The sequence below is a fragment of the Pezoporus flaviventris genome, unplaced genomic scaffold, assembly GCF_033815535.1.
Source record: "Pezoporus flaviventris isolate CSIRO_AGI_PZ_B2104156 unplaced genomic scaffold, CSIRO_AGI_Pfla_v1 ptg000049l, whole genome shotgun sequence".
Taxonomy (NCBI): Eukaryota; Metazoa; Chordata; class Aves; order Psittaciformes; family Psittacidae; genus Pezoporus; species Pezoporus flaviventris.
In genome coordinates, this window is record NW_026892597.1 from 1,936,172 (window position 1) to 1,955,284 (window position 19,113).

Here is a 19,113-nt window from a genome sequence, read left to right on the forward strand (position 1 = left end):
TATGTCCCTGAACTCCATGCAGCTTCCATGAGGGAATCTCTTAAAGCTTACCTGGAGCAAGAATAAATTGTTGAGGAAGGAGACGTGGGAGTAGGAACATTAGAAAACTCACTGGTGAGGTAGAGGCTATAGGGAGGTAGGTTATAGCTCCAAGTTCTATAGATTTAAAGTTAGGTTTAAATTGTCCTAATTTGTTACTGGACAATAGATATTTTATAATAACACGATGCTTTTTCTTCATGGACTGGTAACCTCATCCAGTTTTGAGCAGAAGCCTGGCTCTTTCTGCCTGACCTACGAAGGTTGCTTCAAAACCAGGAATTTTCCCATTGCAGACAGACTGGGAAGCCCAAAAGAGACAAACTGGGAAGTCGAATGACTTAAAGGACTTAGTTCCATACCTGTAACACTTCCTTATCTCATGTTCATTCAGAATGGCAAACACACAGTCAAGATAAATGGAATTATGTGCTCATCTGATTTCTGATGTGAGTCTTTGGACTGCACCAGAGGAATCAGTTCACAGTTGTGGTGTTTTTATTTAGCTCGGTTTAACCTCCATTATGTTGGTACTGAAGAGCCCATTTGACAGCTTGATTCTGGGTAGGTAGGCAATGTAGAGGATGGATCTTGCTTTAGGTAACAGGACACAGAAGACAGAAAGGATGTAAATGGGAAAGGCCAGAATTGGATGCACATGAGGTGAACAACCAGTAGGAGTGGGAAAAGGATTTATTTGGTTCATGGCTCACTCAAAGGCACCGCACTAGAAGCAGCTTACCATCTCACCTTTTGGTAGCTTATGTGTTCATTCCTAAGTAGGCATTGGCTCAGGTTTAATCAAAACTTCTTTTCTAAGGTGGGATAATATTTTCTGCAGTGAGACACCAACCCAGTCACCATAGGAATAGTGATAGTACATACCACTCAGTACATCAATAATTTTCTTTCCATGCAGCTTGGATGGGCAATGCCTGCTGAGCATCTGGGTTATAGCTAAGGTCCTCAGTACCTACAAAAGAGTGACTGAAAGAGCCAAAATTCAGTCCAGTCATGTTATAATACTACTTTGAGACTCATAGTATTGGTAGCATGCTACACCTCTGCTTTCTAAATTTAGAGTAGCCACATTGAGCGAATATTAAGAAACTGCCTGATTTTTTTTATCTGGCTCATGGATAAGACTGATTTTAAGCATGCAAATAGACCTTTTGAAGTTGTAGCAAATTTGCATGTGACACTATACTTATGCTTTAGCAATGTGCTTCATGGAACTGTTAATGATTTTTGTCCTGACCATTTTAATGCCAATTCTAGCAGCTTTCATGCATGAAATTCCTTTTACTGACACACTTATGTGGATAATCTGGCATTTAACTCCTATCTTTAGTGAGTCAGGTACATTTTGCTTTCATCTTTATTCTAAGCCAATACGGTGTTTGGTGATTACCTTTATCAATCTCCCTGCACTAGATTTGAGTATACTCACTGAATAAACTGCACTATAAACAACCTGTTTGGTATGTAGATAAGAACTGGATCCTTTTAATCCCAAATTGCTATTACATCAGGCCCCAAATGTGTAATTTAAGGATCAAAGCCTTAATTGCTATCACAAATGTAATTCAGCAACAAGGAAAACCTGACTGATTTTCAGATAAATGAAATCAGGCAAAATCAGTGCAACTCTATCACCATTTCTCTCATATTACTTAGTGTATTTAATTTCATTTTTATCTTTCTTTGTTAGGTGTACAAATAGAAAGAGCTCGAGGTGTTAATCAGCTGAACAGGTAAGGGTCAAGTTTACCCTAGAGCTTCAGAATTTCATATTGATTATTTTATTTTGATACTCTTTACAATACGATCATAGTAAATTTGTAATACAAGATTCTAAATTAGTTATCAGATCTTGTTTCCAATTTCTGTAGTCTTATTTGCACTAATCCTGCACAGTCTTTTCTACGTTTTATTTTCCTTTAGACAATTTTCATAGCTCCTTTCAGTTATTTCTTATGTTTAATATTTGCTGTTTTCTGTGTTTTAGCTAAAAAATGGAGGAAAAAATTAAACAAACAAACAACAACAACAAAAAAAAACCCTACAGTTTGATATGAAATATAATGTTGGAAAGCACTAAAATATCCAAATCATCCAAAGTGTATTGCTCAGAGTTTTGAACGCAATTTCTGCATTCTCTCTTCTTCATTTAAATATACACGGATGCATGCAAGAAAATACACGCAACGTCGATATAGTCTGCCTGTGCTCATGTAAACTTCATCAATAGAATTTAACCAATAACTGAAATGGAATTGTGCAATATCTACCTGGAGCAGGGAGTGGTTAAATCATACTTTTTCTTTCTACAACAAACGTTTAATTATTGTTTACAAAGTATGAAAAGAAAGAAGAAAAATGACAGCTAATATAAATACTTATTTGACCATCATTTAGTAAATACATAAATCTTTTCTTCTTTCCTTAGATACTTAGCTCTTTTCAGCAGAATAAGGAGTAGGTAAGTTACAATGATAAATTATTCTTTCCAGTTTCATATTCTATTTATAGCCTTTTCTTTCATTAGAGTTTTTAATTTGTTTTGGGGTTGCCAGTTTTCACGCTTCTGTGTATTTTTAAAGAAATATTTTATTACAATTCATATTTCTTTCTTTTCAAAATTATAGTCCAATTACTTTCTCAGTAAACAAGAATTCCTCTTTTTTATGTGAAATAAACTACCAGCAAAAGCGGTTTCTGATTAGACAAGCTAATTTTGAAAGGACAGATAGAATCAAGCAATGAACTGGATAAAAATAATAATGGAGCATACCTTGTTAGATAACAAATGGAACAGGCTTTGGAGACAATTAATGCAGGAGATGCTTAATGCTGAGCTATGTTAAACAAGCTTTGTCTTATTTATTTGCTGCTATAAATCACAGCTAATTTCCTTACATAATGTACTATAAGCACCTAGCTAGCATCACATTTCAGCAAACACATGCCACTGTAACTGTTCTTTCCTACTTTACATGGAAACACCAGCAGCCTTTCTAGGCATGGGGGTGCATATACGTATATATATGTGTGTGTGTACATTGATAGATGTATACAAAGACAGATCAATTGATAGATTGATCAATCAATCAACTGAATAAGGGAAAGTGGCCTGAAAACATTCAGGATGAACACTGCAGGAAAATGTTTGGTAATTGCAACCAGTGGATGAACATTTCTTTTCCATTGGGTTTCCAAATTGCTAAATTACAAATTGTGGGCCATTACTTGCTGGGTTTTATTCTGTTTGAAGTCTTACACTAAAGTAGCACTTTTCATTGAGTTCTTGGAAAAATTGCATCAGAGTCAGGTGGTCCAAGGGTATTTTTTTCCTATATTGTCTGCTGTGTATATAGAAGTTCTGTTTCTAAGAAGCAGCATAATCAAGGTTGGTTTTTTTTTGCGTAAAAAGCCAGAATGCTAGACTTTTGAGAAAAAATAAATGTCTATTAATTCCTGTCTTTTTATGTTTATGAAACTATCATATGTGTGCACAGTTCTAAAGAATGAATCAAGTTAGTGCTAAAAATATCCCTGCCCCGTGTTAATGACCTGCCCCCTCTAACCATTGTCAAACTTTTTCAAACTCCAGAAGTCAAGGGTAAACCATATCAGGTTGAGAACTTTAAAAATGTGTGCAATATAATCACAATGAAATTTCAAGTTCTTTAGTGCAGATCCCAACTACATCTGTTCAGCTTTTTGTTCAGCAGTTAAGCGACTGGCAATTCAGTTAGGAAAGATAACATGTGGTTGCATATCCCTGTTCTGTGTGTCCAGTGGTTTTTGTTTAATCTGAAGCTAGAGAAATTTTATGTAATTAAAGGTGAGAATGGCTGTCTCCCCTTAGGAAAAAGAAAGACATTATCTTTTCTTAGCAGTAATACTTCCTTGGCAATTTTCAAGACTGCTTTCAAACTGCAGAGAAACACTATGAGCAACTATTAAGAAATCTGAGTTTGACATAATCCTCTAACTGTATATTCTACGACTGCATTTTGTATCAAACAGTAAAATTTACTGCTGTGAAAGATTCAGTTATAATACTATTTCTTCATCAACTGCCTTCAACTAGGAGGTTGACGAAGCAAGCAGAGGATACAGAGTGGCTTAAAAGAGAACTGGGCAAGGTTATATGGAGTCAAACTAAATTTCCTCAATATAAATTTCCACAGATATGAAGGGTGTAGGAAATGCTTCATTTTCCCTGGGAACATGAGGACCCAAGTGCTGAAATTTCTCATATGATTTTGGGAACAAATGACACCAAGGTGTCAATGGACGACTTCAGAAGCAGACCATGAATGGCTAAGGATACTATCCTCCAGGCTACCTATGGACTTAATCCAATGTTTACTGCTCAATTGCTTCATCTTCCTCTTTCTGTGGCTTTCTCTCATTAGCAAGAATGGTGCTGCTTCCTCTTTGTCTTGTGATCTGTGAATGCATCAGTCATATGGAAAAGCAACACTGTAAAAAACTCTCAGTATCACAGGGAGGTTTCAGTCCTCTCAACACCTTTATGGTTTCTTCTCTTTCGTTAAACAAGTGGAAAATGGAAACAGAGTCCTCCTTCGTGTAGCCTGTCTTGGGTGTGGGTAGCCAAGTTTTTCCTTACAATGCAGGACCCCTGTAGAAGAGTTGTTTTGAACAGAGGTGTGTCAGGCACTATGCCTCGGTGTCCTCCACTTAAGTCAATCCTACCATCTCAAGTCCGAGGAGTAGCTCTTTACAGTCCAGTTGGAATAGCATAAGAATATGATCACTTATGAATATGAGTAAGCATCTTCCTCCAGTAGCATAGTATCCAATTCAAGCTCAAGAGCGAGCCATCAAAAAGAGTCAGTTTTAAATGTCTGCTGATTTTTAAGGACAAATATAGAAAAGTACCAAATACCACCAGTACCATAAACAGGCAACCTTCAGTCCTGAAGAAGGAAATGGAATCATGAGGTTTTATCTCTTTCTGCAATCCCAGGGGAGGTCCACATGCTGTGACAGTGTGCAGAGGAGACTCTTCTCTTATGCTCTCACAATTTGTGTGAAATCAGTTCTCCTGCTTTCGCTTGCTGCAAATTTCAGTTCTACATAATGATTTAACAGGAAAAACTTCAGTGATATTGCTGGAGAAATAAAAACCATCCCCCTAAATGTGTGGATGGCACTTATTAAAATATATTAACTGATTACACCTCTGTTTCCTGCTTTCTGCTTTTATTTTTCAGCATTCAGGCAACTAATCATGTGGATGGTAATTTTTCTTGCTGAATGGTAACATATTTCTAAGCGCTCAGTCTGCTAAAGTTGTTTTTATTTACTTCCAAACACTTCTTATTTACTTCTTTTTGAAGATTATACTGCCAAATCCCTCTTATCTCTTGTGTGTATCATCTCGAAATCATCCATAACTCCCTTCTCTTCCTTACTCAGTTGAACTGCGCCTTAATCCGGTGAAACAGCTTCAGTTTCAACATCTGAAATCTCTTTTGTATCCTTCTCCAATCACCAAAGCTACTGCTTCCAGGTGTCTGTTACTAACACTGTATTGCATGTCTAGTGGTGCAGCAACTCCCATTTTTCTACTTGCTCTTTCCTCTCCCACATCAGCTTCCCTTTTGTCAAGGTTTTGTGGATATACACTGCAAGAGGAGTACAAGATGCGAAAGACTGTGCTGGGAGGTTGAACCAAACCCAGGACATGAACCTCTAATACTTCAGCACAGGGGATGGGATTGGATTGGTAATATGTGTCATGTCAAGATTTTGGGGTATTATTGAATAGTTCCACCATTCTTTGCTTATGAAGCCTTGCTTAATTTTGCATCATTTCTCATCTCCTTGTGGTTTCCCCTTAAGAGCTCCCACCTTACAAGAAAGTTCTTTCCAAGACTATTATCTTTGTGGCCTTGTATTTCCTTTTAGAGTACCCAATCCTACCTTGTGACTAGCCTGCTTACTAAATGAGATTAATTCTATATAGAGTCCTTCCACATTTCAGAAGTCCTTAAAACATCACAGAACCACTGCACAAATGAGGTTACAATACACTGCATCATGTGCTCGTAAATATGGCTGAATCTTATCTTGCCTGCCTGTTCCTCTTCATTCTCATTTTGTAAAGAACAAAAGCAAAAGATAGTGTCGTGGTTTAAACCCGGTCAGACAGCTTGTTCACTCACTTCCCCCCCTTCTTGCCCTCCCCCTACTCCCAGAGGGACAGAGAGGAGAATTGAAAAGGATGCAACTCCCACAGGCTGAGATAAGAACAGTTTAGTAACTAAGGTATGACACAGATCACTGCTGCTACCACCAATAATAACAATGATAAAGGAAATAACAAGGGAAGAGAATACATCACCTCACCACCAGCCAACCGATAACTCACCCCCCCCAGCCCGACCAAGCACCGACCCATACCTCTTCCAACCCTGCAGTCTCCCAGCTCTTCTGGCTAACTCCCAGTTACATCCTGGCCATGACGTGCTGTGGTATGGAATACCTCTTTGGCTAGCCTGGGTCAGGTGTCCTGTCTCTGCTTCCTCCTGGCTTCCCCTCCTCCCTGGCAGAGCATGAGGCTCACAAAGTCCTTGGCCAAACCAAAACATCAGTGTTATCAGCTCTGTTCCCGAGCCGAAAGTCAAAACACTGCACTGCACCAGCTACCAAGGAGGAGAAACATGACTGCTACCGCTGAACCCAGGACATTATCCACCCCTTATTCCATACCATTCACGTCATGCTCAGATCCCACATTTTCAATATACCATCACTCTTATCTCGGTGCACTCTTATCTTAGTGTATGGACCAATCCCTATAAAGCTGCTGAGTCCATCTGGTCCATGATGTCAGGCTCCAGCTCTTGTAACAGTCTTCCAGAGCAGGAGAGACTCTGTGCAGTGTTCACACTCGTGAATAACCTGGGCAATAGTGTCCATTGCTAAGTCCACCCCTCGATCATGAGTCCATCTCTATGTTGCATCTCTGCTCTGATGGCCTGAAGTGCCATGGGCCCACCAGGCTTAAAATAATTCACTGTCCCCTTCAGCAGTTTCTGCAGCTTGCTGCTGGGGACTCCATACAGCTGCCTTCCATCTCCGATGCTTCCAAAGCACTGGAGGGGCCCAGTGGACTAGATACTTGCCCATACTGTCCCACACACCCTGCCACTCATGACTGTCCAGCCTTGGGGAAAACCTCTTGGTCCCCCTATATTGTCGTCTAACCCCAGACAAGACCCAAACCTGACTCTGCTTAACTGTTGAGATCAGACAAAATGGTTGTGGGTAGCACACAGTCTGTGTGTGTGCCAACATGCTGATCCCCATCACAATCAGCAGGCAGGTCCCAAGGATACCCAAAGGCCATTCAGAGCCTTCAGAACTCTCAGTTGATGCTGCTGTACTTGTCACTGGGGCTGGTGTAGCCGCTGTGCTTGCCGGCTCTCCCACCGCCAGCTTCTCTTTTCCTGAGTCCAGCTCTTCCTCCTCTGCCTTGCTGGGAAATGCTGCGTGGTCTCCGGCATCCTCCTGGGGCTCGGCGGGCGGCTGCCGGGGAATGCTCTCGACCGTCGCGGGGCTGCGCTCGGCTCCTCCGCGGGGCTCGGCTCCTCCGCGGGGCTCGGCTCGGCCGCGGGCCTCGGCTCGGCCGCGGGGCTCGGCTCCTACGCGGGGCTCGGCTCCTCCACCGCCTTCTCCCGCTGCTCGGCAGCCGCCTCCTTCCGCTCCTCGACCGCCCCGACCTCCTCCACCGGCAGCCGTCCCCCCGCGGCCTCCGGCCCCGCTCCCGCCGCCGCTTGCTCCCCGGGGCCGCTCTTCCGGGCCGGTTCAGCAGCCGCCGGCTCCCGGGGCCGCTCCCCCTCGGCTCCCCGGGGCCTCACCAAGACGGAGGCGAGGGCGAGGGCCAGGCCGGTGAAGAGCAGCCGGACGGCCAGGTACAAGTCCACGGCCACGTCCGTCCCGCCCTGCTGCTGGAGCCCGCCCGTATTACAAGCCATTGCCATAAAGCTCAGTGAGACAAGAACCTTAGCCCAGGCCCCACACTTGATAAACACCAACACCGGGTCTAAGCAAGATACGATATACTGAAACTGTGAGATCAAGAGGAACAGCCTTGAGAGCCAATAAATCAGCATTGTGACGAGTGACTATTAATCCAGTCAGATCTGTCGTTATCTCAAACCCTTCGTGCCCCACATTGGGCACCAAAAAGAACTGTCGTGGTTTAAACCCAGTCAGGTAATTCGTTCACTCACTCCCCCTCCTTCTTGCCCTCCCCCTACTCCCGGAGGGACAGAGAGGAGAATCAGAAAGAATGCAACTCCCACGGGTTGAGATAAGAAGTTTAGTAACTAAGGTATAACACAAATCACTGCTGCTGCCACCAATGATAATAATGATAAAGGAAATAAGAAGGGAAGAGAATACATCACCTCACCACCAGCCAACCAATAACTCACCCCCCCAGCCCGACCAAGCACCGACCCATACCTCCTCCAACCCTGCAGAGTCCCAGCCCTTCCAGCTCACTCTCAGTTACCTCCTGGGCATGACGTGCTGTGGTATGGAATACCTCTTTGGCTAGCCTGGGTCAGGCTCCCCATCTCTGCTTCCTCCCAGCTTCCCCTCCTCCCTGGCAGAGCATGAGCCTCACAAAGCCCTTGGTCAGGGTAAACATCACTTAGCAACAACCAAAAGCATTGGTATCACCAGCACTGTTCCCAGGCTGGAAGTCAAAACACTGCACTGCACCAGCTACCAAGGAGGAGAAAAATGACTGCTCCTGCTGAACCCAGGACAAATAGTCATCTAGGTTCATGGAGAGATAGGTTTCGGTCAAGACAGTCATTGCATAACTCTGCATGTTTTATTTGTATTTTCATTTCTCATGGGAGGTGTTGCCAGGAAAAAGACTTTTGCCTTCTCATGTCTGAATCAGACCCTCCGGGCAGCTCACACTCCAGTCAAATATGACACAACTTAGGCGTTGGTGTAATATGTGCTTTGAATTTTTTGTTGTTGTTGGCCTAAGGTTATTTGTAGGCCAGAGTTTCATGTTGCCACAGAGCAAAAGATTTAACATATAGGAATATTGTCCTTTAAGTTTCAGTTGTCTTAGGACACACGAAATGAAGTGCATGGGAAAGGATAGAGACAGGCATTGGAGCACAGGTTGGATCACTCCCATGGAAACAGAAAAGGTGATGTATTAGCCTGAATGGGTAGGAGAGACAAAGGTGGAAGGATATCAAGAGTGCAAGAAACATGGTGATGGGAGAGTAAGAACATCCTGAGGAGGAGGAAAAGTGCCAGAGGCAGATTGTAACAGGAACCAGCTGTGGTTTCAAACACTTACTCAATCAAACCTCCTCCAGCATAGCCCTGCGATGGAGCTTGGGGACCACAGAGGTCCCTGAGGAATGATTTTGAGTGATCTAGCCAGAGGACAATGAGGATTTTGAGGCGCGCCTGTATTTCATTAGAAAGTTGAGCAAAATCAGCACATTTCTTGGGAAACAGTTCTGTATTGATGAACCAGCATTTTCTGTGAGACAGATATTCTGTTGACAATTTTGACCAGCTTTATTTTCAGCATCGAGGGATCTTGTGCTACATCTCTCTGTCATATCCACTCTGGTCCTTGATGCAGGAATTGTCATCTTTAGTTACATGTACACACTGCCTGAAACACTGTCTGGAGGCCATAGGCAACAGCACAAGAGAAACAGAAATCAAGAAACCTACGGTGTTTCAATTCCCGTGTCTATCTAATAGAGAAGAGAAGGCTTTCTGGAGACCTCAGAGCAGCCTTCCATTATCTGAAGGGGGCTATAGGGATGCTGGGGAGGGATTCTTCATTATCGACTGCAGTGATAGGACAAGGGGTAATGGGTTAAAACTTAAACAGGGGAAGTTTAGACTGGATATAAGGAGGAAATTCTTTCCTGTGAGGGTGGTGAGGCACTGGAATGGGTTGCCCAGGGAGGTTGTGAATGCTCCATCCCTGGCAGTGTTCAAGGCCAGGTTGGACAGAGCCTTGGGTGGCATGGTTTAGTGTGAGGTGTCCCTGCCCATGGCAGGGAGGCTGGAACTTGATGATCTTAAGGTCCTTTCCAACCCAAACTATTCTATGATTCTATTTTATGGTTCTAATTGGTGACCCCTGTCATGGTTTAAACCCAGCCAGCAACTAAGTACCAGGCAGCCTTTCGTTCACTTCCCCCATCGTCATCTCGGTGGGATGGGGAGAAGAATCAGAAATAAAGGTAAAATCCTTTTAAGGGTTTTTAGATAAAAACAGTTTAATAATTAAAGTAAGGTATAATATAATGCTAGAACTAGTACTAGTACTAATACTAATACTAATAAAGGGGAATAATAAAAATAGAGAGAGATTAAAAAGAAAAAAATGATAAAACTGCAGTGATGCAGGATACAGTTGCTGACTGATACCCAGCCCAACCCGAGCATCAATAGCTTCCTTGTGGGTAACTCTCCCCAGTTTCTATACTGGCCGTGATGTGCTGTGGTATGGAACACCCCTTTGGCTAGTTTGGGTCAGGTGTCCTGTCCCTGTTCCCTCCTGGCTTCTTGTGCCCCTCCTCACTGGCAGAGCATAAGAGCCTGAAAAGTCCTTGATCAGGATAAGCAGTGCTCAGCAACAACTGAAACATCAGTGCGTTATCAAGGTTATTCTCAGACTAAATCCAAAACACAGCACTGCACCAGCTACTAGAAAGTCAACTCTATCCCAGCCAAAATCAGGTCACTAATGCTGCCAGAAACTGATTCTGGCACATCACAGATCAGCCCTGAATTAATGAACTAAATGCAACATTCCAGATTATTTTTGGTATTGCTGGCATAGAAATATTTTAAAGAAAAACCTCAAATTGAGAAATGTGGATGGTTTGTACCCAAGCAAAGTACGATCACCAGTGGTGACATTGCTGTCCTCTCTTTTGTGGAGAAGCTGATTTAAATTTTAGTTCACTCTTTTTAATTTATTTCTCCTTTTAATTTCCTCTTTTCATATAGGGGAAATGATGATCTTATGAAGGTGACATTAAATGATCAAACAATAGTGAACAACCTAATGAAAATCTTAAGCAAAAGTCATTGTGAATTAGGTATTTACTAAACTGGGTAAGCCTTTGTAGACCTGATATTGTTCTTATGTAAACTCATGAATGGAGACTTTCTCAAATAAATTACTTAATAACATCAGAGAGTCATTGGCTGTGTAAATATATCCCAGGGGCCCATACAAAGATTCCTGAATTTAAATGTTCAATAGAACTTCATATTTGTCACCTTCACTAATGAGTTTTTCCTTATGAAATCATTATTAGCATGAAAAAGTTAAATTTTGTCTCTAATTTCTTGAATTAATGCTGTTTGAAGACCCTAAGGGTTTGAAAGTTCTTTCACTGGAATTCATCATTTACATAATTCCCATAGCCCCAACACTTTGCTCTCAACTATGAATGCACATTGTGATTTTTTTTTATGCATTAAGGCAGCAACTTCTATTTTTCTCTGCACAAAACAATTAACAGAAGAATAACAGGTAATAAACATTTTTAATCTTTAATGTTACATTAACAGTGAAGTGCCATATTTCAGGCTTTCACAGCAATGCTGTCTGCTGAATGATGCCTTTCTGATTCTTCGCTATGAAGATATTTGATTAGAAATGGAAAAACAATTGAGTTATTTGAGATCAGTGGAGCTTTCCATCATTTCCTGCTTGAGATACTTGCGAGCACACAGCAGCATGGCCAGATTTTTAAGCAGACTAGACAGTATTTCTCGGCTCTATATTATCATAGCTCAGCCATGATCCATGAATGAGATGTTTACTTGATATATTTCTTTTTGTTGTTAATATAGCTTATTAGATAGGAATTTGATTCTTTTCATAAGCCCAGACTTTGAATACCAATGCAACACAGCTTTTGACCAAAATATCTCTTGATGTTAACTTTTCCTCTGCCTACTGTTACTGATAATAATCTTTATCACTGCAGGTCTTTGTGACCTCAGGGTCATGGGCATATGGTAGGCATAAGACAAAGACATAGGAAAGACCCAAATCTGAAGAATGGCATCAAATTAGTGACAAAAGTAGGCCTAATATCTGGGTGCTAAACTAAATTTATTTTACAATAACTGCTTACATCCTGTGCTTTGCTACAGACTACAAATCAATTTTATATGGTAGGTACATCCCTGTTCCCCAATTTAACGATGTGCATGATAATTTCATTATTATAATTATTATTATTATTACTATTTCTGCATACAGTGAAAAGACTAAGGCAAATGATGCCATCTATTTTGTGGCAAACTTTTGCTTAGGATTCAATGTGAGATTAAGATTCTGCTTCTAGGTGTATACTTTTCACCCGGTTACAGGTATCTGAAATGATATTGCTCCCACGTAAGACACACTGACTGTACTGACTGCCTCCCCCCTGGCTGTGATGGGAACTTGCACACCTAATGGAATTACTTCTATATTTTCAGCTTTTAAAGTCTAAATGTGGAACCAAAGATGGCCCTTCAAGCTTGATTCATTTGCTCATAAATTCATGTTTAGTGTTATTTGAGAAGCCTAGTGTCATGTTCTCACATAATACAAGAATTATCACCACCTTCTTACACCAGCCCTGCAAGCAGTTTATCCTATACCAATTCAAAAGAGAGATGCAGCTTCAGAAAGTTTAAACTGAACACAATTTAGCTTGCATTGCTAAATGCAATGGAGTACATTAATAGTGATTTAATAGTGATTTTGCAGTGAATTAATGGTGATTTTTTTTTTAAGCTAGTCTATTGTGCCTCAGATTTCCTCCAATCTTTTCCATAGTTTCTGTAAACACACGCTTGTTTTCCTGCAGGAGTTAAATCACATATCTGCGTGTTTTCACCCCAGTCACAAAATGTCTAGGAAGGGCGTCTAGGTGCATTGTGTAGATTCCCATTGGTTTTCAACTGGTGTTTCAAGTGTCATGTTACACATTAATGTTGCTGCTTTTCCCACCCAGGGACAATACCAAAGAGTCTCAGGGATGGAAAAAAAAAAGATTAGCAATCTTGGAAATATTGTTAACAATTAAATCCAGATGTTACAATTTTGCTGATCAGTGCTTAATGTAGAAAAGGGCTTAAATCAGATACTGAACGAGAATGAACCCATGAAATGCTGGAAGTCTGTCTTCCAACCACAGCAGCTTCCTTGCAAGCCCTGTCCCACATTTTCTCACTAGGCAAATCACTCTGATTGACATAAATAATGGAGGAAGTCCAATGTGTGTGATCAACTCTGTATGGCTTTGAATTCCCTGCAAGTCATGTTAGTTGCTTGAAAATATGTGAAACTGTAGGAATTAGCCATGCTAAAGTTATCCATTTTGGACTCCAAACAAACAACCTCAGAACAGCTTGTTGGAAGGTCTGGCACTTAGCTGCAATCGAATTTGATGATGGCTTGTAATGTGCACGTCAAAACGAGGTCAGCCATTTGATACTGCTCACTACCAGCCTTCCCTTTCTACAAGCCAAATCACTGCCCAGATGCTCATAGAGGCTTCTTTATTACCGTAGTGCCAACATGTTATCCAGGTTAAAATGTGGTTTTGCTACTGATCCAAACATACGCTAAGCCACTGCAAAACTTTATCAAGGAGGGCAAGGCTGCTTAGGAATGCCAAAATTCAACTGGCTCAGAATTTTGAACCATTTTAAGCCAATTGCTATGTCCTAACTCACTGCGTTGTAAATTCTGGCTTATAAGATATGAGGCATTAAATGAATTCAGTTGTTTAGGCTGGTTGTTTTTTTCTTTTTTCTCTTGGTTTTTCATGGTCATTTCCAATAGCCAAACCCCCAGACCAGCATTTCCCAATGATCCCGACTGGTTTCTGCTAGCTCTGGCTGCAGCCATTGGAAAACCTGCACTTGACATCCTGCTGAATTCCAGCCAATGTTCTCACTCTGTGTTGATGTGCTCTTCAGATCTAATTGTCTCTATCTGCAGTACCTCTTACCATCCCACGCCACTCTCCTTGATTCATTCCAGTGACAATGGGCATAAACTGAAAAGAAACACTTATAAAACTCAAATTAAAACATCTAATGCAGTTCATGCAATAGAAAGGTTTGCCTGGTTATAAACAAAAACTCTCTGGAATGATTTTAGGATTTTAAGGCAATGTGTTGTTGCCCTGTAAACCAAAGCCATGAAAAATATGACTAATGGTACCTAAAACATATCATGTAGGACAATGGCAGCTACATATTCCCACTTGTTTCTTTGTTCTAACTTGAATAACTCAGGGATGCATTCTATTCCACTACTGTTAGGACACTAATTTTAGGTTTATGGACCTAAGTTACATCTATCTATCCACCAAAAGATCTTGAAGGTATGCCAAACATGTTTAATTGAATCATTCCTCTATTTTCAGCTGGTTTTTAATGCGTATATTAGCCATCAGACTGGGGAGAAAAAAAAAACAAAAACCAACACTTTGATTAAAATTTCTCTCAATGTTGTTTTATTTTCTGCACACTATTATCTTGTGATTTTACTTCAAAGAAATATACAGTTCTAGGGGTGATTTTACTCATTGGTGTAGAATTGTGTCCTAAGTTCACAGACAATTTCATGAATATAAAACCATTTTGGTTCTAATGCATTATCTGCCTGTAACTTTGACTTTCCTTTCCTCAGTTTGTGTACACAATAAACTTTCCCATGTCACTTATTGTCACCATTGGGATTTCTATTGTATAACATACATTTTCTTTTATTCTATTGAGAAAAGATGGACTGTTAGGAAGGACTCCTTTTATTCTTATCCTGGATTTCTCTGATAGTCTGCAACTTCATACCGTTGCAGGATTTTTTTGATTTGAGTTGCTATAACAGGTGCTTAGTGCATAGACTGAGCTTGTACATTAATTAAACAAAGAGACTCTCAAGCTATTTAACTTAATAAGGAGAAGTTAACTGACTTGATCAGAGTCTAATACTTGCAGAAGGAAGAATGCCTGATAATCATCGACTCTTCAATTTAGCAGAAAAATATATAACAAGATCCAGGCAATGGAAGATGAAGCTTGACAAATTCAGAGGTAGAAATAAAATACTCAGAGTGCAATTAACCATCACAGCCTCCCTACGGATGTGTTAGATTCTTTGCTGCTTGCAGTTTTGAAGTCTTAAAGATTTTTTGCCAAAATAGCAATATTCAAATAGAATTTACTGCCTGTTTTCAACTTCCTGGTTGAAATTCCTGATGTCTATTGCACAGAAGAGCAAGCAAGTGGTTTTACAGCAAGCCTTGGATCTCACCTACAGTTGCATCCTTCACATCTTCCATATGGTGAGGCTGCCCATTTCTCCACTGAAGTTCTGGTTTGCATCCCTGTAGGGTGGAGATGATACAGGACCAATAATAACAATATTTAATAGGATAAATAGCCTAGAATGTGCATGCTACTGTAGTGTTGTGCAGTACAGACACAGATGTCATCTCTTAGGCAGCCTGACTTTGACAAAGCATGATCCATACTCCAAGAGACTGATTAAAATTAGGCTATGAATATTTATTCAATTCCTGGACGGAAAGACCCTAGTAATAATAGCCTCTACTCATGACCAAACCAGTGGGGCATTTGCACTGTACACTTTAGGAGTGGAAGTCAGGTCAGCAGATTAAACATCTAATTTTAACCAATTCTTACCTTACGACAAAATACTCTTCATATAGTCAACAGAGAAGAGCTTCCAGAGGGAGGTCCTGACCATCAGAGTTTAGGTTTTATATGAAATTCCTGAACCCAAATCAACTTCTGAAACAGCCTGTTTCTCCCCTTTAACTGTGTAACAATTCTAAGAGATTTACCCCCCTAAATTAGGTATCTGCTTAGGTTTCAGGAAAACACTTTATAGTACACCTCTGATTGATAACCTTCAAAAAACTACTAATTTTGTTCCCTAAACACTTGTGAGCGCTGTCTGGCTGCAGACCTCTTTCCCTCTTTAAAACCACATTGCTCTTAGGGAAGGTGATGATTTTAAAAATTGGAGGTATTTGTAAGACTAACTGTAGGCTTCTTGGGACAATCAAACCAATTCTCTTTATAGCCAGAAAAAAAAAAGGGGAATAGTTGTTTGTAAGGCATGATTCTCCTTCTGTAATGTACTGCTACATATGAATTGAATTCTAATGATACCTATTTTCCCTTATAACCAAAAGACATCCTAAAGAATTTAGTTAAGGTTTAGATACTGACACTGTAGATGTTTGAAGTTAGGTCAGATGAACCTTTCCAAAGGTTGCCATGCCAAGCATCTGCATCTGGTCAAATTAACAAGGGTTGAACAAAACCAAATGTAATTCAGTAACATTTCAGAAGACATCTCAGAATAGCAGTGAATGAGGTTTTTATTGCATTGCGTGCATCACTGATTTACTAGTTTAATACAGGAGAAAAAGCATGTGTTACACAATAGCAGAACAATGGAAATAAATTTTGAACACACTGTACAGAACATTTCTCCTGAATAAACCTATAAAATGAAAATAACACATCATATGTGAAGTGCCACAAGTGTTTCTGAAGAACAGAACAGGCTGATTGTACTTTGGAGTGCACACATGGCATTTGGGTACCTAATTGACATTTTAACTGGTTGAATGCGAGAAGCCTACATCCCATTCCTCTTGCTGAAAACATGCTCCCAGGGTTCACATCCAGGAACAGTCCTGGGTCATAGGCATAACAACAAATAAATGGGGAGAAAAGGAAAAGATGTTACCCATGAGGTTGTACAGCTTCTTTTCATTGTGAGAGAATATTGGTTTCTTAGTCAGCAAAGGATTTGGAAGAGAATGTCAAAGCTTTCAAGGTAGAGATTTCTTTTGCAATAGGGAGGTGGAGTTGGGGAAAGGGAAAGTATCTAAGAGTGTTAAGTTTAGAGCCATGGGCATGGCAACTATCCTGATACAACCAAAAGAGAGAGAAGGATGCTGGAGGATGAAAAGGAAACATAATTCCTGGGGCAAATGTTATTACTCATTGTCCTTCACCATGAAAGAGGTAAGAGTGAATGATAACCTCAAATGCCTCCAGCCTCTCAACAAAAGAAAAATGGAATTTTATACTCATTCTTTGCTTAAACTATACTTCTATTCTTTTTCCAGACTGACATCAAAGGATTACCTCTATGTTCTGATTTGGTCAAAAAGTCAGCTTAAAGGTGTACAGGCGAGAGAGTTTTCACATCTATGATGAGTATTGGGGTCTAGACTTTAACAGTAGCCATAGAGCACTCTTTTCCATTTGAACCTGTTAAGCAAGCACATACAGTTGCATCAAAGTATGACTCTCATCTCATTGCAACTTTAACATCTTTCACTGCATATATCTTGAAAGCAAGTGAATTTAGTTCAACTCTGTGATTCTGAATGGGTTATCAGGAGTAAGTGGCTTTGAATTTTAGTCTTTATACAGTTGCAGAGCAAAAATTTTCTAAGGCTTGGCTCTACTAAATAAACACAACATGAAATCCAGCTGTGAGTTTCTCTGTGGGTTTGGCTGTTTGTTGAAAATCTCCTTTGAAGTGCTCAGATTCATACCCTATCACACTAAAAAGCACCACCAGGTAGCATCTTCTGGCAGTGTTCACGTACTTGCTAATAGGAACTCCAGTGTACTTGCTAATAAGGACTCCTGGAAACTGGAAAGTTTCTAGGTACGGTTCTCAAACGGTGGAACTCTATAAAGTAGCTATTTGCATTTTATTTCCATCAACCTGAGATAAAATTGCACACAGTTCAGATAAGATCGTAGTTGTATCCAATAAGGTTGCATATTTACCCAAAACAGAGACAAAAAAGGACCTTTTTCTATTGTGATTCTGGTCATGACAATTTGCAATTGGACCATTTCTAGGTTTTATTTTCTTAGAATGCATCAGAGCTACCAGCCTGGGACATATGAAAATGTAATTGAGCTTGAAATGTCATCTTGATGGCAAGTGATACAGTTAATTCTGTTGGTAAATGTTGTGCAGTGCTAATTGCTAAGTCTAAATTTAACAATTAGTTTAGAAAATCTGAAGTGTAATTTATAATGGCATATAAGATTCAGCCTTCAGCTTATGCTGACTTCTTTATTATTATTACTTATACCAGTTAAGGGGGATGCAGCTGAAGAATTTTAACCAAGAATTGAGATGCACGCCTAATTTAACTTCAACAAAATTTGATTATACATCAAGTAAATTTGCTCTGGCTGCAAACCATGTTCTAACAAACTAAACTTGTATCAAGTCTTTTGCTTTCTACAGTTTGTAATTATACATAAACTGATATTGTCATTCTAAACTTCATTAACTTCTTTAAAATCTTCAGTGATGTTGTCTGTCAGAGAAGTTGGTTGGTACTGATCTCTGTGTTTTCTATGCTTTTAAAGAGGAATGTTGCTATATTCAGCATCTGGGGTTTTGCAACCTTGAATTAGTCACACAGACTTTACATCGAATATTCTGCAACAGAAAAATCCTAGAATCATAGAGCAGTTTGGGTTAGAAGGGACCTTAAAAATCATCTAATGCCAACCCTTTGCCATGGGCAGGGACACCTTCCACTAGAGCAGCTTGCTCCAAGCCCCTGTGTCCAACCTGGCCTTGAACACTGCCAGGGATGGAGCAGCCACAGCTTCTCTGGGCACCCTGTGCCAGCGCCTCAGCACCCTCACAAGGAAGAACTTCCTAATATCTAACCTAAATCTATCATCTTTCAGTTTAAAGCCATTCCCCCTTGTCCTGTTACTACATGCCTTTGTGAAAGTCCCTCTCCAGCTTTCTTGCAGGCCCCTTTTAGGCACTGAAAGCTGCTTTAAGGTCTTCCCAGAGCCTTCTCTTCTCCAGGCTGAACAAGCACAACTCTCTCACCCCATCTTCATAGGAGAGCTGATCCAGCCCTCTGAGCATTGGCTTTCATGGCCTCCTCTGGGCTCTCTCCAACAGCTCCACATCCT

At 40.5% G+C, this 19,113-nt stretch overlaps 1 protein-coding gene across 1 annotated transcript in view; it reads left to right on the forward strand.

Moving 5' to 3' along the window:
• The window catches only part of CELF2 (CUGBP Elav-like family member 2), a 563,629-nt gene that overhangs the window by 101,117 nt on the left and 443,399 nt on the right, over window positions 1-19,113 (forward strand). Inside the window, exons 2-3 of the mRNA XM_061468608.1 lie at window positions 1,751-1,793; window positions 2,489-2,521. The gene's annotated coding sequence lies outside the window, so the exon portion shown is untranslated. The remainder of the gene's footprint in view (window positions 1-1,750; window positions 1,794-2,488; window positions 2,522-19,113) is intronic.